Source organism: Staurois parvus, unplaced genomic scaffold (genome assembly GCF_062004578.1).
Source record: "Staurois parvus isolate SC_StPar_1 unplaced genomic scaffold, SC_StPar_1.0 ptg000879l, whole genome shotgun sequence".
NCBI lineage: Eukaryota > Metazoa > Chordata > Amphibia > Anura > Ranidae > Staurois > Staurois parvus.
In genome coordinates this window covers 1,239,880-1,263,530 of record NW_028318675.1, presented here as the reverse complement: position 1 = coordinate 1,263,530, position 23,651 = coordinate 1,239,880, and the positions used below count along the sequence as shown (strand labels likewise).

At 46.9% G+C, this 23,651-nt stretch overlaps 1 pseudogene; it reads left to right on the top strand.

Annotated features, from left to right (window-relative positions):
- LOC149443028 (uncharacterized) overlaps positions 1 to 22,524 on the top strand; it is a 38,493-nt pseudogene extending 15,969 nt beyond the window's left edge.
- The last annotated feature ends 1,127 nt before the right edge of the window (positions 22,525 to 23,651 follow it).

Below are 23,651 nucleotides of genomic sequence, written 5' to 3'. Positions count from 1 at the left end.
TTACCAAACTTGACCTTAGGGCTGTGTACAACCTCGTATGGATCAAACAGGGGGATGAGTGGAAGACCGCGTTTAACACCAGAACCGGTCACTACGAATACCTGGTGATGCCCTTCGGGTTGTGTAACGCGCCCGCAGTTTTTCAGGAATTCATAAATGATGTACTTTGTGACTTGTTGCAGCAGTGCGTGGTAGTTTACTTGGATGACATCCTGGTTTACTCTGCCTCCATGGAGTCCCATATCCAGGATGTCAAGCAGGTGCTGCAACGATTACGTGAGAACAAACTTTTTTGTAAACTTGAGAAGTGCGAATTCCATCGATCCCAAGTTGCCTTTTTGGGCTACATCATTTCTGCGGAGGGATTCTCCATGGACCCTCAGAAGGTTGCGGCGGTTCTGCAGTGGCCTCGTCCCAATGGTCTTTGGCCCATTCAGCGCTTTTTGGGTTTCGCCAACTACTATCGGAAGTTCATCAGGAACTCCTCCACGCTGGCAAAGCCTCTTTCAGACCTAACCAAGAAGGGCAGTAATCCTCACGAGTGGCCATCCGAGGCCATCGTAGCTTTCGAGGCTCTGAAATCCGCCTTTGCTTCGGCTCCGATACTGTCTCATCCCAATCCTGGATTGCCCTTCGTCCTTGAGGTTGATGCATCCGAGACGGGAGTAGGGGCTCTCCTGTCTCAACGTCAGTCGCCCGATGGACCCCTACTTCCCTTTGGGTTCTACTCCAGGAAGCTTTCCTCTGCAGAGTGCAACTACCAGATTGGAGATAGGGAGTTGTTGGCAATCATTCTGGCTCTCAAGGAATGGAGGCACCTGCTCGAGGGCTCCGCGGTTCCGGTCCTCATTCTTACCGATCATAAGAACCTGACTTATCTTTCGGAGGCCAAAAGATTGACACCCCGTCAGGCCAAATGGGCCTTGTTCTTGTCGCGGTTCAACTCTGTGGTCTCCTATTTGCCTGGTTCCAAGAATGTCAGGGCTGATGCATTATCACGGCAATACTCTGAGTTGTCCAGGGAGGACTCTGAGCCAACCTCGGTCATACCTCCGGATCAGATCCTGGCTGCCATTCGCACCAGTCTGACTTCTCCCCTTGGGGAGCAGATTTTGGCGGCTCAAACTGACGCTCCTCCCGAGAGACCGGAGGGTAGATGTTTTGTACCCAAGGGGTTGCGCACCCGTCTGCTGCGTACCTACCATAACTCCAAAACTGCCGGGCATCCGGGGAGGAACCAGTTGTCTTGGGTCGTCTCTCGGTTGTTCTGGTGGCCAACTCTCCGTGCCGACATCGCCTCTTATGTAGCGGCATGTTCGATCTGTGCCCAGAATAAATCTCCACGGCATCTTCCAATGGGTCTTCTGCAACCCATTCCCAATGGGGAGCATCCTTGGTCACACCTGGGCATGGACTTTATTGTAGACCTCCCTGTGTCTCGGGGTCATACGGTCATTCTCATGGTCGTCGATCGTTTTTCCAAAATGTGCCATTGTATTCCACTCAGGAGATTACCAACAGCGCAAGAACTGGCCACGGTCTTTTCCAGGGAGATTTTTCGCCTGCATGGGTTGCCCAAGGTGATTGTCTCGGACCGCGGGAGTCAGTTCGTGTCCAGGTTCTGGCGCGCCTTCTGCTCCCAGTTTTGTATTAGTCTCTCCTTTTCTTCAGCCTACCACCCATAGTCCAATGGGGCTGCGGAGCGTTCCAATCAGGCCTTAGAACAATTCCTTCGATGTTATATCTCGGACCATCAGGATGATTGGGCCGATCTCCTGCCTTGGGCAGAGTTTGCCAGGAACTCGGCGGTCAACTCCTCCTCCGGGATGTCTCCCTTCATGGCCAACTATGGGTACCAACCCGCGGTATTACCTGAGAGGTTCTCACCACAGGACATTCCAGCTGTGGAGAACCATCTTCATGGGGGCAGATCCAGAGGGCCTTGAGGGACTCGGCTCAGCATCAGAAGTTCCAGGCTGATCGCAGACGGTTGCCCGCTCCTTCATACCAGGTCGGCGATCGGGTGTGGTTGTCTACTCGTAGCCTCAATCTTTGGGTGCCCACACCCAAACTAGCTCCCCGTTTTGTCGGTCCTTTTCGCATTCTCCGCAAGGTGAATCCGGTGGCCTATGCCCTTGCCCTTCCGCCTGGGATGCGGATCTCCAATATCTTTCATGTATCACTGTTAAAACCTCTGATCTGCAATCGCTTCACTACCTCTCTGCCTCGGCCCCGTCCCATTCGGGTTGACGGTCATGAGGAGTATAAGGTGAGCCGGATCCTGGACTCTCGATTGGTGCATGGCCAATTACAGTTCCTGGTTCATTGGCGTGGTTATGGTCCCGAGGAGCGTTCCTGGGTTCCTTCCGCAGATGTCCATGCTCCTGCCCTCCTCTGTGCTTTTCATACCCGCTTTCCTCAGAAACCTTTTGTTGAGGCGCGGAAAGGGAGGGGCCCTTGAGGAGGAGGTACTGTCAAGGTCCTACCTTTTTCCAGAGGTTATGTTACTCCATGTGCTGGCATCCATCTTGGATTTCTGCTGAGCATGGTGGGAGTCTTTTATGCCTTCAGGTCTCTGAGGTCCATCCCCCAGAGGGGTGTGACTGAGTACATATAAGCCTGTGATCCGCACATGCTCTTTGCACTTGTGTCTTGGTCTTGCTACAGCTCTGTGTATACTCTCGTGACTCTCCTGGAATCTGGCTCGGCTTGTGACTAGACCATTCTCTGTGTTTTCCTTTGATTTGACCTTCCGTTGCTGAACCCGGCCCATGACCTGTGATTCTCTGTCTACTGTTCTGTACCATTCTTATCAGCTATAAGCCATTGGCGGAGGCCATTACTGTAGCCGGGGTGTCTCGGGGGCCGCGACCTGGTTCCTGGCTGTGTCAAGTCCATCCCCACCATCAGGGGCCCTGGTGAAGGGCAGCCTGGGACTTAGACTCCGCGCCCTGAGGGACTTCGGTCTGTTGGTGGTGGTTGTCGTCAGCCAGTACGTTACCCTGCCACTAGGCCTACCTGTCCGTTCCACAGCCCTGCCCTGACATCTGGACCAATCAGTGAGCAGTATGGGTGGAGGAATGGATTTAGTGTTCATGACCCACCTGTGCTGATCTCTGTAGGAGTGTCCTCCTCTATAATTAGCCTCATTATTCCATCCTCCTCCATAGACTGCTGATCATCCCTCACATACGCCTCTTCTTCTTCTGCTTTCACCTCAAATTCTATATCGATTGGATCTCCACTCTAAATCAAGGAAATGAGAGAGAATATCATCTGTAAAATGTAAGATTTATGATTGTGACATCACATAAAAAATCAACACTTTGTCTCCACAAGTTCATGTTCTAGATGCTCCATCCCACCAACCTTGTAATAGTGAGGGATGGTGTGACCTTCCTGTGTGGAATTCTGGGAATACAGAGGACGGGGACATCTCTCTGGTGGGTTCCTGTAGCTGGATGACTCCACCATGATGTTCTGGTACAGATCTTTGTGTTCCTTTAGAAGTTCTGACTCCTCCATCCCCCCATCCTCATCCTCCTCCTCTTTTATCTCTTCTTTAACCTCAACTTTAGGATCTCTCAGGTTTCCACTCTGAATATATAATAAAAATGCCATCAATGGTAACAATGCAGATAATGTACAGATCCTAATGATACTAGAAAGAAAATAATAACCAGATATCTTTCTAATCAAACTAATAAGACATATAATATAGAGTGACAAATTCATCGGCTGTAATAGGAAATATGTAGTCTATTAGAATGCTCCAAACAGTATGTGGGTCGTACCACGAGAAGGTTGAGGGACCGTCTCCGGAACACATTTATAATATTAAAAAAGGATATAAGGAGCATTCCCTCTCCTTACATTATAGGCGATATCAGAAGAGAGATCCCTCCTCACTTATGTTTATAGGGATAGATATTATCATCCCGCACTGGAGAGGGACATATAAGACTCGGGCAGTATCCCAACTGGAAACCAAACAAATTTACGAGTTAGGTACCCTGCACCCGGCAGGACTCAATATTGAGTTAGATGTTAATTGTTTTATCGATAATAGTTAATTTCATTTGAACATTCTTTAATGTGTACTTTTAGCATAAATATTTTAATTCTTGTGTATTATTCTTACAATACGGTTATATTCATATCATATGTGATTTCAGTCTTAGTACATTCGTTAACACTCATCGGATCTTTTGCCAAATCCTTTTAAAGTCCATTTCTTGTTCTAAAAAATTTTTTTTTATATAATTATTTATAATTTTACTATAATGGACACCAGTATATATTTAAATTATTTTATTATTTGAATACAATAGGTGTTTTAATGGTATCATTATTTGACTTTATTATTTTTTTATTATGATTTTGCTGATATTGTTATACAATTTTTTTTCTTCTTTTACTTATTAATTATTAATTATATCCTTTATCGATATTAATATACAACAGTTGATCAATAAAATTTAATGAACAGCAATCACTTCCAACACTCATATAAGTGCTATACCTTTGACATCTGAAATGGTTTATCTAATCATATAAAGCATTAACACACCTGCATCACCAATATATTTCAATATATTAGGAGTTTTTAATATATTATACTCTTTTGACATTTAGAATTTAAGGTAATATACCGCATAAGCGAACAAATGTACATACTCTTTTTATCTATATAAAAAACCTCTAGTAAAATGGCGCATCAGCGTACGAGAGTAAGCAATCTGTTTAGGCTTCAGCAAAATGTCGCCGGCTTGATACGCATGCGCCATTCTGCCTATTTAAAGCCTTATGTCACGTCATGGCGCCAATGGTATCTTCCTCTGATGATGTGCGTGTGCACGTAACGTGTAAGGAGGAGCCAAGTCACGCCGTGATGTCACGCCATCAGAGCATCATGGAGCTCCGGTGGCCATCTTTATTCGGGGACGACACCCAGTACCAGTCCATTACCTCCAGAGAGGGAGCCTCCAGTTAACCCTTGTGAGCTGCACCCACCTATCCCTTAAGGGGAACTCTGGACACCCCTGGATCATCAACATTTAAAGTCCTGGGACCCATCCACCTTGAGAGGAAGCCTTTTTCCACAACTGGCTCAGATGACTACCTTGATGACACCAGGATATAAGATATAAGACGCACTAATATTGTGTGTCTGGTGAGTGCGCATTTCTTCTGTTTCCACGAGCACAAGCACCAATTGAAGCTTTTGGGACTATATGGGCTCTATCTAGTCACTGACACAAATTATTTGCCCCATATACTTATAGTTGTATATTTTCAGTCACTGATACGAACTATATGTCATATTTATTTATTTATATGATCTTTACGCATATTTAATTTTATCAATTGTGAGTACTGCACTTATATACTTTATGTTCATTTAAAGGTTTTATCTAGTTACCTTTGTGCTAAGCTGATAACTAGTCTCCATTTGAATTTTTTAAGTGTGGTCACATATATTGTTTATTTACATCAAATTTTATTATTTATTGTTTATTTTTACCTCCCTTTCATCTGAATCATTATTTTAGCGCTGCACTATTTTATTTATTCTATTGTAAGGTTTATGTTGGTTACCTTCAGTGCTTAGCTGCTGACTGGATGGCACTCGCTTTGTACATTTTTTTCCAATGTACAGATCCTAATGATACTATCAGTGATTGTTCCTCATCTACCTGATGATGGTGAGGGATGGTGTGACCTTCCAGTGTGGAATCCCGGGAATACAGAGGACGGGGACATCTCTCTGGTGGGTTCCTGGTATTAGGTGGCTCCATCATTTCCTTGTGTCCTTCTGAAAACTCCTCCATCACTCCATACTCCTCATCCTCCTCTTTATACTCTTCTTTAACATCAATATTATCATCCCCGAGGATTCCACTCTGAAAGATATAATAAAACATTCATTGTAACAAACATGCTGTGTATAAATCACAACTACCAATAATTGTCATCATCTACCTGATGATGGTGAGGGATGGTGTGACCTTCCTGTGTGGAATCCCGGGAATACAGAGGACGGGGACATCTCTCTGGTGGGTTCCCATGACTGGATCCATCTGTAGGAAACACACACACTGACTGAATCCATTGTTTCTATGTGTTTATCAGATGATGGGGGATCTAGGTGGATCCTCCGTACTGCTCTCTCCTTTACAATAAAGTCTCCTCTTACCCGGTGATGTGAGGGGCGGCTGATTGTCCATCATGACGTCCTTGTAGAGATCCTTGTGTCCTTCTAAATACTCCCACTCCTCCATGGAGAAATAGACAGTGACACCCTGACACCTTATAGGAACCTGACACACACAATGATACAGTCACCATCCAGACACATCCCTTGTCTGTTACTGGAGAATGTCCCAGAATTCCCGGCACCGCTCACCTCTCCTGTCAGCAGCTCAGTGATCTCTCTGGTGACTTCTAGAATCTTCTTCTTCTTTCTCTCTTCTATCAGGGAGGGAGGTGGAGGCAATGTGATGTCATATGATCTCCAGACTTCACAGGAGGAAAACTCTACATCTGAACACAAATAGTCACATCAAATGATATTCCCAGAATCCTCCTCACCTCTCCATTCAGGTCTCCATTTTATTAAAGCCCCACTTCAGGCTGAGGTATAATTCCCCCCCACAGAACCCCCACACTACGCAGGGTATAGGCTTGTTGCAGCATTCTGATGTCATTACATACAATGCAGGACCAACAGTCCCACTTTACATGTGAGGATACCAAGGGGCCCCCACATCCTAAGAGCATCAGAAAAATGTCAGATGGAGGGACATTGGGAGGAGGAGCTGTGAGGTCAGTGTGATGTCATAGGATTCTCTGACTCTGGATGGAGGGACATTGGGGGAGGAGCTGTGAGGTCGGTGTGATGTCATAGTATTCTCTGACTCTGAATGGAGGGACATTGGGATGAGGAGCTGTGAGGTCGGTGCGATGTCATAGGATTCTCTGACTCTGGATGGAGGGACATTGGGAGGAGGAGCCATGAGGTCGGTGCGATGTCATAGGATTCTCTGACTCTGGATGGAGGGACATTGGGAGGAGGAGCCGTGAGGTCGGTGCGATGTCATAGGATTCTCTGACTCTGGTTGGAGGGACATTGGGAGGAGGAACTGTGAGGTCAGTGTGATGTCATAGGATTCTCTGACTCTGGATGGAGGGACATTGGGAGGAGGAGCTGTGATATCAGTGTGATGTCATAGGACATATAGACTCTGGATGGAGGGACATTTGGATGGGGAGATTTGAGGGGTCCTCTATATGAGGCTCCCATGCAAACCAAATCCTTGTTCCTGGGTGCGTCCTACCTCTCCTAAACTGAAGAGTGACCTTTGATCTTTACCATCCAGAAATCTGTCCGGAATCTGTGGAAGTAAGCTGTCATGTGATCAGGTGACGTGCGGAGGAACGGAGTGTAAATAGCAGACAATTGTCTCCAGAGCCCCTAATGGTGGGGATGGATTTGGCGGCGTGCTGGTGCCAAGTTTCCTCCCCCCAGGGTCACTGCAGGTGTGGAGAAAAGCTGTGTAAGAGGATATGGAGGAGAGATGAGGAGGAGATCCAGGAATCAGGAGAAAGGTCAGGGCAAGCAACAGACGAGCGCATCCAAGAGACCAAGCCGAGGTCACTACACAGAAAATCAATCCAAGGAAACAACAGGCAGGACGAGGAATAGCAAGAAGGAGCTGAGAGACAAATGAGAATATTGCTCAGCCAATGGGAGATGATCTCAGCATGACTTCCATCATGAAGGAGATGAGGGGGAGGGGAGGAAGTCACTGAAGGTGACCATAGATCCATGGAAATTCAGCTGGTTCAGCAGGGATCGCTCACATTTCCATCCATGTGTGGCCACTGCCGGATAAAAGCCACTCCCCCAGCGGCTGCAGCCAATAGCTTCAGTGCTGATCTGTGTATTCTGAGAGCGGAGGAGTCCCCCCATTGTCAGAATACAAGAGTGCAGCGGGGAGGATTCCCCCATCCACCTCCAATGTGTGGATGGGGGAATCGCTTCAGATATTATGGTCATCCCGCTGGCTGAACGATAAAACTGAACCATGTAGGCCAGCTTTGGGAGCAAATATATTATCATCAACTCCTCCCCCTGAAGGGGTTCATCTGGGTTCCCACACTATATTATTATTATACAGGATTTATGGCGCCAACAGTTTGCTCAGCGCTTTACAATATAACGGGAGACAATACAGCAACAATACAGTTCAATACAAGAGGGATAGGAGGGCCTGATCCTTGGAGCTTACAATCTAGGAGGGAGGGGCTAATGGTACAAAAGGTAGTAACTGTGGGGGATGGATTGGTTGGAAGAGTAGAAGATTCCAGTATTAGCTGAGGGCAGGAGAGGCTTCCCTGAAGAGAGAGGTTTTCAAAGATTGCCTAAAGTGAACCGAGTAGGTGATAGTCTGATAAATTGGGGTAGAGAGTTCTAAAGGATGGGGGAAGCTCTGGAGAAGTCCTGGCAATGAGCATGGGAGGAGGAGACAAGGGAGCTAGAGAGTAGGAGGTCTTGCAAGGAGCGTAGAATACGGTTTGGGTGATATTTAGAGATAAGATTGGTGATGTAATTTGGGGCGGAGTTATAAATGGCTTCATACGTTATTGTTAATGTTTTGAATTTTATCCTTTGGGCAATGGGAAGCCAGTGGAGGGATTGGCAGAGAGGGGTGGAGGACACTAAGTGGAGGCCAGTAGAGGAATTGGCAGAGAGAGTTGGAGGACACTGAAGGGAGGCCAGTGGAGGGATTGGCAGAGAGGGGTGGAGGACACTGAGTGGAGGCCAGTGGAGGGATTGGCAGAGAGGGGTGGAGGACACTGAAGGGAGGCCAGTGGAGGGATTGGCAGAGAGGGGTGGAGGACACTGAAGGGAGGCCAGTGGAGGGATTGGCAGAGAGGGGTGGAGGACACTGAGTGGAGGGCAGTGGAGGGATTGGCAGAGAGGGGTGGAGGACACTGAGTGGAGGCCAGTGGAGGGATTGGCAGAGAGGGGTGGAGGACACTGAGTGGAGGCCAGTGGAGGGATTGGCAGAGAGGGATGGAGGACACTGAATGGAGGCCAGTGGAGGGATTGGCAGAGAGGGGTGGAGGACACTGAGTGGAGGCCAGTGGAGGGATTGGCAGAGAGGGGTGGCAGATACAGAACGGTTAGTAAGGTGGATGAGTCTGGCAGCAGCATTCATGATAGACTGAAGAGGGGATAGCCTGCGATGAGGTCGGCCAATGAGGAGGGAGTTACAATAGTCAAGGCGAGATATAACAAGGGAGTGAATAAGTTGCTTAGTGGTTTCCGAGGTTAGGAACGGGCGTATCTTGGAGATGTTGCGGAGGTGAAGTCTACAAGATTTGGACAGTGATTGGATTTGGGACTGAAAGGACAGATGGGAGTCTAGGATTACACCTAGTACCCTGGCATGAGGGGAGGGACTGATGGTTGTATTATTGATCTTGATGGAGAAGTCGGGGGAGGGGGCACAGGCTGGGGGGAATACTAAGAGCTCAGTTTTGTAAAGATTGAATTTGAGGAAGAGTGACATCCATGCCGATATGTCACTTAGTAGGTTAGTAATATATATGTGTGTATCATCATCTGCTGAAGATAAAAGACATCACAGTGACTATGGAGGAAGAGGACGGACATGACTATGGAGGAAGAGGACAGACATGACTATGGAGGAAGAGGACAGACATGACTATGGAGGAAGAGGACGGACATGATGGGGGGTTATTGGGTGTAAATAGAACATAACATCTTATTACCTCCTCTGCTGCCACTTCTAGCAGTGTCTCCTCTCTACAGCCTGTCTGTACCTGACATCACTTCCTGTCTTTCTTCCATAGAGACTTCCTGTCTGGGTAGAAGAGAGATCCCCACCTTGTGGAGCTCAGCGGAACTGCAGCCCCGAGAAGCATCTGGTGGTGTGACCCGGCCTTGTGCTGGGTGTGTATGGACTGTAGATCCTTATAGAGGGGTCACCTCCACTCCCACCAAGGGGGACAGAAATATATGACTGCTTGGGGAAGAACAATTTTGTCACCTTTGATTTTGCAGTAAAATGTAATTGCAGATTTAGTCCTGTCACATATCTGTTATATGGATACAATGAACTCCGGTTGAGAAATGGCCCCTTATCCTCATATTAGATCAGATTTTTTTCTTTAGGAGGGCATTGGACTTCATGATTGACATTGATGTACAGTATAGGACACTTTTTATAATTTTGTTTCTTTACAATTTGCGTTTTTGTGAATAAATACAGTTATATGTAAGAGGAAGAAACCATTGTCCAAGTTACCCCCCCCCCCCTTATCCATGTTGAAGTCATGTCACCTGGTATGGTCCAAAAGGGAGGAAATACACCCCCTCCCCACCCTTTTCCTGGCCTGGCCAGCATGCTCAGATAAGGATCTGGTATGGAATGTTGGCAGGACCTTCTGGAACATATCTCAGATACTCTCTGTAAGGTGACCATAGACATGGAGGACACCAGCAATGGTTGGATGTAACATACCCTGTAAAGGTGGCATGATATGACAGATATTCCTGGAATTCAATGTTCAGTATTACAGATACAGTGTTCTCTTCATTTAGTGGTCAGTAGAAGACAAATGGTTCCAATATAAAAATCTGAATAGTCGGCTCTGGAGTGTGAAGATTGGAGGAATGAACACCTAGATGGCAATAATGATCTGACATCCCTGTAGACATAGATACAGATGAATGATCTGTCACCTCACTGAGCCTCAAAGGAAATATTATAATGTGCTGACTACGACCCCAGTGGGGAGAAGAGATTTGTGCACATTGGGCTCCCCACTGGCTGAAAAGGATTGTCCTTCTTATATAAAATGGTATGTTTCTGGAGTACAGAATCCCAGAGGGTCCCTAACATGGTTCTATGGGGTCTGCTCATGACAGCCATGCTGTGAATGAATATGTTGAGATCAGACTGAAGCAATGGTGTTGGAAATCACATCACCAACCCAGACACCAGAAACGGTGGGTCCATGTAGCCCATGGCACCTTCAGAAGACAGAACCAACCCCAGGGCTGAGGAGGGAACACCCCCCAGAGGTGATTGGATAGGGTTAGAGCCCACATCATTATTTCTATAAATTAGGAAGCATGAGATATGGACTTGGTCTCCTGTGTTCTCATCTGTGACTATACCGTCTACAAGAAGATGAAGAGTCACACTCCGTAATCAGACCATTCTTCATATTTTATTCTGTGTGTCACCCCAATGGGCTCGTTCACAAGGATAGAGTGGCCCTAACCCTACTCTATGTGAGCGAGCCCATTTGGGTGAAACATATTTCGGGAGTTTGGTTTATCAGGTGGAGATCATGTGTATGGAGTTATTTCATCATCAACAGAATGAAATATTAAGAGGGAGCTAATTACAATTATTAATTGCAGAGTGCAGCTTTTCATCTTTTTTGTTCCTATTCATGATTTCATGCTGGAGAAGAAACGGGGTACAAGTACTATCACCTGGATGGTCCGTGGTCATTAGGGGGTACAGGTTGGAGCGGTGCCGTGGATTTGGGTATGTTCTTACTATACGGTCTACACTCATCATCTGTGATCTAGGAAAACCTCATTTACTGGGCTACCAGATGGTACGGCAAGGTAAATGTTCCCAGCCCAAAGGCTGAGCGGTAAAGACCTCCGGCAGCTGTTTATTGCAGTGTGAACCAGGCCTTAGAATTTTGGAACTGTTCCCCTCCTTACTTCATTCTTCATGTTTTTTCTTTGATTCTACACAAGTCCTCGGATCTCCAGATAGTCAAGCCCTGCTGTTACAAAGACTGATTTTTCCAGCCTTATGGTGTCAGTGGGCATACTGGATTGACTATTGCAGCCAAAAAGGTTTTGAGAGACAGATGTAGATAGGCCTTTTGTTGTTTCTGCTCTTTTGAAGGTTAGGAATTCTAAATTAGGGAGACTTCCCGCAGGTCCTTACAATCATATTTTGTGTTTTGCTGACCTAAGAGGTTTCCTCCTTGTTTTGGTCCGTGTCTTGGTTTCCTTCTTGGTGTGGGGGGTGAATGTGTGCCTGGCCTTGTGTATAACCAAGAGTCAGATTTCAGCCTTGGCAGTCTCTTCTTTCAGGGGCTGATTGCATTACACTTTCTAGTTGCATGCGTTGGTACTAGATGTCATGTATGTTGTTCCTCCGGTCAGCCTGTCATTGTTTCTATGGGATCTCTTTCTGTTTTTACAGAATTCTCTGTTTAAACCCATTCAGGACTTTCCTTTTGTTCCCTTTGTTCTTTCACAAAGATGGCTTTTTTACCTTAGCTTTTTATTTATTATTTTTATCTAAAGGGGTTTGTACCTTTCCATCTCAGCCGGGACAGCGTATTACCTCCCTTTACCCTCATCTCAGCCGGGACAGCGTATCACCTCCCTTTACCCTCATCTCAGCCGGGACAGCGTATTACCTTCCTTTACCCTCATCTCAGCCGGGACAGCGTATTACCTCCCTTTACCCTCATCTCAGCCGGGACAGCATATTTCCTTCCTTTACCCTCATCTCAGCCGGGACAGTGTATTACCTTCCTTTACCCTCATCTCAGCCGGAACAGCGTATTACCTCCCTTTACCCTCATCTCAGCCGGGACAGCGTATTACCTTCCTTTACCCTCATCTCAGCCGGGACAGCGTATTACCTTCCTTTACCCTCATCTCAGCCGGGACAGCGTATTACCTCCCTTTACCCTCATCTCAGCCGGGACAGCGTATTTCCTTCCTTTACCCTCATCTCAGCCGGGACAGTGTATTACCTTCCTTTACCCTCATCTCAGCCGGAACAGCGTATTACCTCCCTTTACCCTCATCTCAGCCGGGACAGCGTATTACCTTCCTTTACCCTCATCTCAGCCGGGACGGCGTATTACCTTCCTTTATCCTCATCTCAGCTGGGACAGCGTATTACCTTCCTTTACCCTCATCTCAGCTGGGACAGCGTATTACCTTCCTTTACCCTCATCTCAGCTGGGACAGCGTATTACCTTCCTTTACCCTCATCTCAGCCGGGACAGAGTATTACCTCCCTTTACCCTCATCTCAGCCGGGACAGCGTATTACCTTCCTTTACCCTCATCTCAGCTGGGACAGCGTATTACCTTCCTTTACCCTCATCTCAGCCGGGACAGCGTATTACCTTCCTTTACCCTCATCTCAGCTGGGACAGCGTATTACCTTCCTTTACCCTCATCTCAGCCGGGACAGAGTATTACCTTCCTTTACCCTCATCTCAGCCGGGACAGAGTATTACCTTCCTTTACCCCCATCTCAGCCGGGACAGAGTATTACCTTCCTTTACCCTCATCTCAGCCGGGACAATGTATTACCTTCCTTTACCCTCATCTCAGCCGGGACGGCATATTACCTTCCTTTATCCTCATCTCAGCTGGGACAGCGTATTACCTTCCTTTACCCTCATCTCAGCTGGGACAGCGTATTACCTCCCTTTACCCTCATCTCAGCCGGGACAGCGTATTACCTTCCTTTACCCTCATCTCAGCCGGGACAGAGTATTACCTTCCTTTACCCTCATCTCAGCCGGGACAACGTATTACCTCCCTTTACCCTCATCTCAGCCGGGACAGTGTATTACCTCCCTTTACCCTCATCTCAGCCGGGACAGCATATTACCTCCCTTTACCCTCATCTCAGCCAGGACAGCGTATTACCTTCCTTTACCCTCATCTCAGCCGGGACGGCGTATTACCTTCCTTTACCCTCATCTCAGCCGGGACAGCGTATTACCTCCCTTTACGCTCATCTCAGCCGGGACAGCGTATTACCTTCCTTTACCCTCAGCCGGGACGGCGTATTGCCTCCCTTTACCCCCATCTCAGCCGGGACAGCGTATTACCTCCCTTTACCCTCATCTCAGCCGGGACAGCGTATTACCTCCCTTTACCCTCATCTCAGCCAGGACAGTGTATTACCTCCCTTTGTCCTCATCTCAGCCGGGACAGCGTATTACCTTCCTTTACCCTCATCTCAGCCGGGACAGCGTATTACCTCCCTTTGCCCTCAGGCTCAGTAACTGGGGGAATAGGTTTTTATCACGTTGGGTATTTGTTTGTCTATCAGGTTACCTGTAGTTGACAATCACAATTTGGCAACAGGATTTCTCTTTGTGGCTCCTGAGGACCGAATAGAAGGATCCCGCAGCTTCCATGTCTATGTTTATTCCCTGAATTTGTCGGCTTGTTGCTCCAGTTTCCAGTATGAAAGGACAGGTTCCCCCTTTATAAGGGATGACACTACCTACCTTCAGTGTATCATGTTGGTGAAGCCTCTACCTGGTCTTCGGTGCACTCTTTATGATGTTACCAGGTGGATGTTGGAGTCACTAAGGACTCTTCCCTTTGGACACATTGGTTTTTGCAGGCTGCTGCATGAGGTTCTTTCCTATTTCTGGTTGTTTTTGGGACCTGTTGGCTTGTTGTCCTCCCCTCATGTTCTAGGTGGGACATCCCTGTTAGTAAGGAATGTAAAAGATGTTCTGTGTCCTGTGATGTGCGACAAAGAAAATGACATTTTTTGGTTTACCTGTAAAATCCATTTCTTGGAGTCCCTCAGGAATCCCAGAGATCTGTCCCCTCCTGTTAGGGGCTATGGCTTGTTGCAAACCTTTCCAATGTCGGAGATATGCTCTACAAGGGGACGTCCTGTCTATTGTTTGCCAATGTCCGATCACCTGTAGGTGGGCATAACAGTGTTAGGAAGGATTTATAAAGATGCTTCGTGTCCTGTGATGTATTCCAAGAAATGGATTTTACAGATCATTGATGCCATTTGTTACTAAGAGACAGGAATTGTTCATTGCTGAAGGAGCCCCTAGAAACCTTTGGAGGACCCCTGGCTGAGAAAGGCTGGACTAGGCAGTCATATATTTCTGTCCCCCTTGGTGGGAGTGGAGGTGACCCCTCTATAAGGATCTACAGTCCATACACACCCAGCACAAGGCCGGGGTCACACTACCAGATGCTTCTCGGGGCTGCAGTTCCTCTGAGCTCCACAAGGTGGGGATCTCACTTCTACCCAGACAGGAAGTCTCTATGGAAGACAGATAGGAAGTGATGTCAGGTACAGACAGGAAGTGATGTCAGGCACAGACAGGAAGTAGAGAGGAGACATTGCTGGAAGTGGAAGCAGAGGAGGTAATAAGATGTTATGTTCTATTTACACCCAGTAACCCCCCGTCATATCCATCCTCTTTCTCCATAGTCATGTCCGTCCTCTTCCTTAATAGTCATGTCCGTCCTCTTCCTCCATAGTCATGTCCGTCCTCTTCCTCCACCGTCACATCTGTCCTCTTCCTCCATAGTCACTGTGACGTCTTTTATCTCCAGCAGATGATGATACACACATATATAGTGTGGGAACCCAGATTAACCCCTTCAGGGGCAGAACATTCCCCACTTCCTGGGCCGGAACATTCTCCTCATTGTGGAGAGGTGTCACCTTCTCACCTCATCAGTCTATACTAATGGATTTTATGACTTTGATTAGTGGCGGGGGATGGGGAGATATTTAGGGGGATTGGAATATCTATGTCTTTGTTTCATAAGATCCAAATAGGAAGAAAGAGAGAAAAATGTCATTTGTAGTAAATGTCCTGAAAGCATATTTCTCCATAATGATCCCAGTCTCAGATATTCATTCTAAAATGTGATCAGTAAAGGCTATGGAGGTTATGGAGATTCCTATGACATCACACTGACCTCACAGCTCCTCCCCCCAATGTCCCTCCATCCAGAGTCAGAGAATCCTATGACATCACACTGACCTCACAGCTCCTCCTCCCAATGTCCCTCCATCCAGAGTCAGAGAATCCTATGACATCACACTGACCTCACAGCTCCTCCTCCCAATGTCCCTCCATCCAGAGTCAGAGAATCCTATGACATCACACTGACCTCACAGCTCTTCCCCCAATGTCCCTCCATCCAGAGTCAGAGAATCCTATGACATCACACTGACCTCACAGCTCCTCCTCCCAATGTCCCTCCATCCAGTTCTTTCTTCTTTTAACCCATGCTCTTAGGATGTGGGTGGACACTTTGCATCCTCACAACCAAAGCAGAACTGTTGATCCTTCATTCTATGTAATAATGTCGGAGTTCATATACCAAGTCCTGAAGTGGGGCTTCAATAAAACACAGACCTGAATGGAGAGGTGAGGAGGATTCTGGGAATATCATTTGATGTGACTATTTGTGTTCAGATGTAGAGTTTTCCTCCTGTGAAGTCTGGAGATCATATGACATCACATTGCCTCCACCTCCCTCCCTGATAGAAGAGAGAAAGAAGAAGAAGATTCTAGAAGTCACCAGAGAGATCACTGAGCTGCTGACAGGAGAGGTGAGCGGTGCCGGGAATTCTGGGACATTCTCCAGTAACAGACAAGGGATGTGTCTGGATGGTGACTGTATCATTGTGTGTGTCAGGTTCCTATAAGGTGTCAGGGTGTCACTGTCTATTTCTCCATGGAGGAGTGGGAGTATTTAGAAGGACACAAGGATCTCTACAAGGACGTCATGATGGACAATCAGCCGCCCCTCACATCACCGGGTAAGAGGAGACTTTATTGTAAAGGAGAGAGCAGTACGGAGGATCCACCTAGATCCCCCATCATCTGATAAACACATAGAAACAATGGATTCAGTCAGTGTGTGTGTTTCCTACAGATGGATCCAGTCATGGGAACCCACCAGAGAGATGTCCCCGTCCTCTGTATTCCCGGCATTCCACACAGGAAGGTCACACCATCCCTCACCATCATCAGGTAGATGAGGAACAATCACTGATAGTATCATTAGGATCTGTACATTATCTGCATTGTTACCATTGATGTCATTTTATTATATATTCAGAGTGGAAACCTGAGAGATCCTAAAGTTGAGGTTAAAGAAGAGATAAAAGAGGAGGAGGATGAGGATGGGGGGATGGAGGAGTCAGAGCTTCTAAAGGAACACAAAGATCTGTACCAGGACACCATGGTGGAGTCATCCAGCTACAGGAACCCACCAGAGAGATGTCCCCGTCCTCTGTATTCCCGGGATTCCACACAGGAAGATCACACCATCCCTCACTGTTACAAGGTTGGTGGGATGAAGCATCCAGAGCATGGACTCATGGAGATGATGTGTGGATTTTTTTATGTGATGTAACAATATTAACGCTTATGTCTTACAGATGATATTTTCTTTTCTTCACTTGGTTTAGGGTGAAGATCTGATAGATATAAAAGTTGAGGTGAAAGCAGAAGAAGAAGAGGCGTATGTGAGGGATGATCAGCAGTCTATGGAGGAGGATGGAATAACGGGGACATTTATAGAGGAGGACACTCCTACAGAGATCAGCACAGGTGGGTCATGAACACTAAATCCATTCCTCCACCCATACTGCTCACTGATTGGTCCAGAGTAGGGCGGGGACTGGGTGATATCAGCCTGTAATCCCCTGGTCACTTTCCTGAGCTGTGTTCCCCGTCCTGTATTCCTGGATTTCTCTCGGATAATCTTCCTTCTCTGTGCTGCAGACACAATTTATGTCTCTAGACTGGATTTATGGAGGTTCTGGGGTTCAGCTGGCAGAAAAATGTTCATTTTCACCATAGACATTACTAGACCTAGGCACCTGGGGTGTGTGTCTTGTATCTTCTTCCCCGGGTCTAGTAAGATCTCTGACAGAACAATTCTCCCAGGGTTCCTTGCTCTGTGGTCTGCTGGCTGTGCCGGGTGGAGGGATATGTCTGTATAGTCTCAGACCCAAGTCACTGAGTGCAGTCTCAGGAGATGGGAGGCAGCGGTGTGGGATCTCTGCAACTTGTCTACAGTAAACAGATACAGTCCACAGATAACTGAATACCAATATTATGAGTCCTAACCCTTACACTGTATAATTTATAATGTACATTACATACTCCTGACTTCTGCTCTGCCCCCCTCCCCCCACTGCTATAATTACACATAATATGGATTCTCATTGTTACACCCATTTCCTACCAGCTGGACATTTTATATCGGATGATGTGATTGGAGCACAGACTTTTAATGAGGGTGGAGTCAATACCCCAATGATGGTGGTCTTAAGGATCAGTCCAGTCTTCATCTTGGTTGTTCTCCCCCCATCCTCACTCTCTGACCTCTGGTGGGGCTCAGCCCCGCTGTTCTTCATGACTAAATCATGGAGTAAATAAGGAAGTGCAGTACTTCTTGTGTTGGGAAGATGGCGATGAGTGATAGAGGGGGTGGGGACCCTCGTCCTATAATCCCCTCATCACTGTCCCTCTTATAAAAGACAGTTCTGGTTGTTTCCTCACTCTCTGACTAAGGTCCATGAATAAGGAAGTGACCTGGTAGGAGATCAGAGGAGCCATTTCCTAGTTCCCTTGAGGGTGGAATTGTAAGCTCCTCAGAGACCAAGCTGCCTGATGTGGGCGGAGTCCTGGTTTGGGGGAACCAATCAGCTCCTGTCTAGTAATCCTCTTTGTCTTTGTATTTTAGTCCATGGCCGGGAGATGAGGAAAACCTCCGAGGATTGTCTCACTTTGTCTCCAGACTGGAAAGTAGAAGATGAGGACATCACACAGTATAGTCCAGGAGAAAACCCGGCTCCCTCCAATGTCCATCCGGCACCACCCAGTGTAGATGGACCATCGGATTCCTCGTATCCTGAGGATCCTCAGACTGTGCAGGACCCGGCCGGCCTTCCAACAGGGAAGAGCTTCTCCTGTACTGAGTGCGGAAAATGTTTCAATTCTAACTCTGAACTTAATGTGCATAGAAGATCTCACACAGGTGAAAAACCGTATTCCTGTCCTGAGTGTGGGAAATGTTTTTCACAAAAGTCTAATCTTCAAACACATCAGAGGCTTCACACAGGTGAGAAGCCATATTCCTGTCTTGAGTGCGGGAAATGTTTTTCAGCAAAGTCACACCTTTACAGACATCAGAGATCTCACATGGGTGACAAGCTGTATTCCTGTGCTGAATGTGGGCAATGTTTCTCAAACAAGTCTTCTCAATTTAGACATCTGAGAATACACACAGGTGAGAAGCTGTATTCCTGTACTGAGTGTGGGAAATGTTTTTTTAAAAAATCAGAACTTGTTATACATGAGAGATCTCATACAGGGGAAAAGCCGTATTTCTGTTCTGAGTGCGGGAAATGTTTTTCAAAGAACTCCAATCTTTACAGACATCAGAGATCTCACACAGGGGAGAAGGTATATTACTGTTCGGAGTGTGGGAAATGTTTTTCAGATAAATCCAGTCTTTATAATCATCAGAGATCTCACACAGGTGAGAAGCCATATTCCTGTTCAGAGTGTGGGAAATGTTTTGTTCAAAAATCTGCTCTTGTCAAACACCAGAGGTCTCACACAGGGGAAAAGCCTTACTCCTGTCCTGAGTGTGGGAAATGTTTTTCAGACAAGTCCAATCTTTACAAACATCAGAGATCTCACGTGGGGGAGAAGCCACTTTCCTGTCCTGAGTGAGGGAAATGTTCCTCACTGAAGTCCTGTCTTCCTGTACATCAGGGATCCCACACAACCCTGGAGGTGTATTAGTGCCTTGAGTGCGGGAAATGTCTTCTAGATGAATGTTGCTGGACATCCCAGCTCTCATGTGGGGAAGAAGCACACCCTGATATACACCTCAGATATACTCCATGGCTGATCTTCATCATGGAAGAAACAGTCCATAAGGAGGTCAGAGGTCCCCAAAGACATGGATGAAGTGTGGGACCGGGTTGGCCATTGATGGCAGAAGAATAAAAATGGAGTCCTGACCTGTCATTGGCTGAGTACAATTTGTGGTGGGAGATTTCACAAGAACTTAGAGGTCGATTTTTAATATTGTGTTTATTAAATGTGACCAGAATTCGCCCCTCTGTGAAAAATGTCGCTCCAATTCACAGAGATTTCCTCTGATCATCAGATCCATCTAGTGGCTTTCCTTATGAAGGTATTTCAGGAAAATACAGCATTATCACCACTAGATGGAGCTGGCCATCATAGGAAATCACTGTGTTAATGATCGGCTTCTCACCTGGACACTGCATATAATAGGCCAGGTGGGACAAGCTCCGTCCTGTGTGGATGTACCCATATGTCTCTCAGAACATGGGGGAGCACAGACACATGGCCGTGCTGTGCTGTACTCCCAGGGTGTCTGTGTCCCTTGGACACAGCGTATCCCCGATCAGCAGATGGGCTCTGTGATTGGGCTATCTGTAAACTCAGATCGGTATTTAATTGATCAGCTCTGCTTCTCCTTCTCAGCAAATCTGTGCCTGCAAGCCAGGGATTAGTGAGTTATACAGCATATTTACTGCTTGTTACCCAGTCAGGGTCCCTAGTGTGCACCAACATCTATCACATGTTTCACTGTGTCCAATCAACACCTGTCACAGTGTACCAGTGTCCAATCAACAGCAGTCACAGTGTACCAGTGTTCAATCAACACCTGTCACAGTGTACCAGTGTCCAATCAACATCTGTTACAGTGTACCAGTCTCCCATCAACAGCAGTCACAGTGTACCACTGTCCCATCAACATTTGTTGCAGTATACCAGTTTCCCATCAACATCTGTCACAGTGTCCCATCAACATTTGTTGCAGTGTACCAGTGTCCCATCAACATCTGTCACAGTGTACCAGTGTCCCATCAACATTTGTTGCAGTATACCAGTGTCCCATCAACATCTGTCACAGTGTACCAGTGTCCCATCAACATCTGTCACAGTGTACCAGTGTCCCATCAACATTTGTCACAGTGTACCAGTTTCCCATCAACATCTGTTGCAGTGTACCAGTCTCCCATCAACATTTGTTGCAGTATACCAGTGTCCCATCAACATCTGTCACAGTGTACCAGTGTCCCATCAACATTTGTCACAGTGTACCAGTCTCCCATCAACATCTGTCACAGTGTCCCATCAACATTTGTCACAGTGTACCAGTCTTCCATCAACATCTGTCGCAGTGTACCAGTCTCCCATCAACATTTGTCACAGTGTAAGAGTGTCCAATCCTGGAATCTGATACTGATCCGAATTTAGACTGTGCAGGCTGTACTCTGATCCCTCTTGCACTGGCAGATCGAGAGATCCCATCCTGCAGTCCCTCAGTGAGTATCCCACCATCCCAGTCTCATGGGACACAGGCTGCGGCTCCTGTTGAAGATAATCCTGATCCCACACTTAGAGGGATTATTTCTGCAGTCACTACATGCGCCTCATCTGTGGCGATCCTTACTGGGGAGGTGAAGGGGATGAGGATGGAATTGTCCCTGGTGCGTCAAGATATGCAGAAATTGTGGGATCGCACCGCGGCCTTGGAGGGGACAATATACTCCAGATACTGAGTATGAGGGACAAGAGTAGCAGGGAGCTCTCACTGCCAGACCCAGATTCTGAGTAGGAGTCAGGTGAAAGCAGTGGGTCAGTATTGGATTCTGAGATGGAGAGTCACAACAAAGAGATTCCAGTGATCTGAGGAGGATCCGGCATCCACCAGCAGTGCTGTAAATCCTGGTGCAGTGTCTAGCACAAGCAGTGCAGCCCTCCCAGGTGATAGGCCGGGAACCAGTAGCGAGGGGTCCCATCCACAACATTGACATAGGGCCCACACTAGCCTCTAAGACTTGATTTTAAATCCCACATGGCTGCCCACTGATTCGGCAGAACCTGCAATCCCCCCTTTACAGTGCGGCCAGACCCTCAGATAGAAATGGAAAATGTTACCCCAATTTATTGTTTTCATTTATTTTTTGATGATGATTTACTGAATTACATTGTGGATCGATGTAATCTGTATGCCAGCCAATACATTGCCAACAATCCCAATTTATCGTATGTCCATCCATTTGTGTGGAAAACTGTCACTGTGGAGGAAATTAAAGCTTTTCTTGCACTTACATTGAATATGGGACTGACAAAAAAATGAAGTCCGTGCCTACTGGTCCACTCAGTCCATACATCCCATGCCAATCTATTCTTCTTGTATGCCCAGAACACGCTATGAGATGATAATGAGGTTTTTACATGACAATACCTGGTGCCCTCCTTGAAATCATCCTAATTATGGGCAGCACAGTGGCTAAATGGTTAGCACTTCCGCCTGGCAGTACTTGGGTCATGGGTTCAAATCCCAACCATGGCACCACCTGCCTGGAGTTTGCATGCTCTCCCCGTGCCTATGTGGGTTCATCTGGGTACTCCGGTTTCCTTCCACACTTCACAGACATGCTGGTAGGTGAATTGGATCCTGTCTAAATGGTCCCTAGTATGTGTATGTATGAATGTGAGTTAGGGACCTTAGATTGTACACCCCTTGAGGGTTAGGGACTGATGTGAATGTACAATATATATGTAAAGTGCTGCGTAAATTTACAGCGCTATATAAGTACCTGAAATAAAATAATAAATTACGACAAGCTGTTAAAAATTTGGCCACTCAATTTTTTTTTCTTGCAAGTTTTCAGAAATGTTTACTCCCGGCATAAATATTTATGTGGATCAATATCCCTCGTCCACTTCACAGGAAGGCTGGGCATTGACCAGTACATCCCCAGCAGACGGGCCACAAAACCCAAAGGGGGAGAGTCAGCCAGTTTGTGAACTGAAGAGATACTAGACCTAAAGTGGAGAGATAAAAGGGATGTCTATATCCTTTCCTCAATCCATGAGGACACCTCGGTGGAACTTCATACAAGACAAGGTCCTGTCCAAAACCCCAAGTGCATACATGACTAGAACCAGTTCATGGGGGGGTATGAATGACTGAATGTTACAGCCCTACTTCACCCCCAGGAGACCAATCTATTGGTATAAAAAGGTTGTCATCTACTTGTTTCAGTTATCCCCGTACAATTCTTCTGTCATCTTCTGTAAGTGCACACAACCATCCCTATCCTACCTGAGATACCAAGAGGACATTGTTACAGCCCTCCTCTATCCAGATAGCCATGTCCCCGAACAAGGTCACTCCTATTCAGGGACCAGACTTCATGAAAGACATTTCCCCAATATCCTCCCTCCGACCCAAACAGGATGCCAACCCCAAAGAAAATGTCCAGTATGTTCCAGTAACAGAATTCACCATGACACCCCATACTACTGTCCCCAATGTCCCCCCCAGCCAGGCCTCTGTATTGGAGAGTCCTTCCCAATCCATCATACATCTCTACACTATTAGTGACATAGAAGGGAAGGGAAGATATTGTTACAGTGTCTGCTGTCTGTGATTTCCCTGTATGACCATGCCTCTGCCTGCCCACTGAACTGACCCTGGACTGTTCATTGACGATGCCTCTGCCTGCCCACTGAACTGACCCTGGACTGTTCATTGACGATGCCTCTGCCTGCCCACTGAACTGACCCTGGACTGTTTATTGACCGTGCTTCTGTCTGCCCACTGAACTGACCCTGGACTGTTTATTGACGATGCCTCTGCCTGTCCACTGAACTGACCCTGGACTGTTTATTGATGATGCCTCTGCCTGCCCACTGAACTGACCCTGGACTGTTTATTGACGATGCCTCTGCCTGCCCACTGAACTGACCCTGGACTGT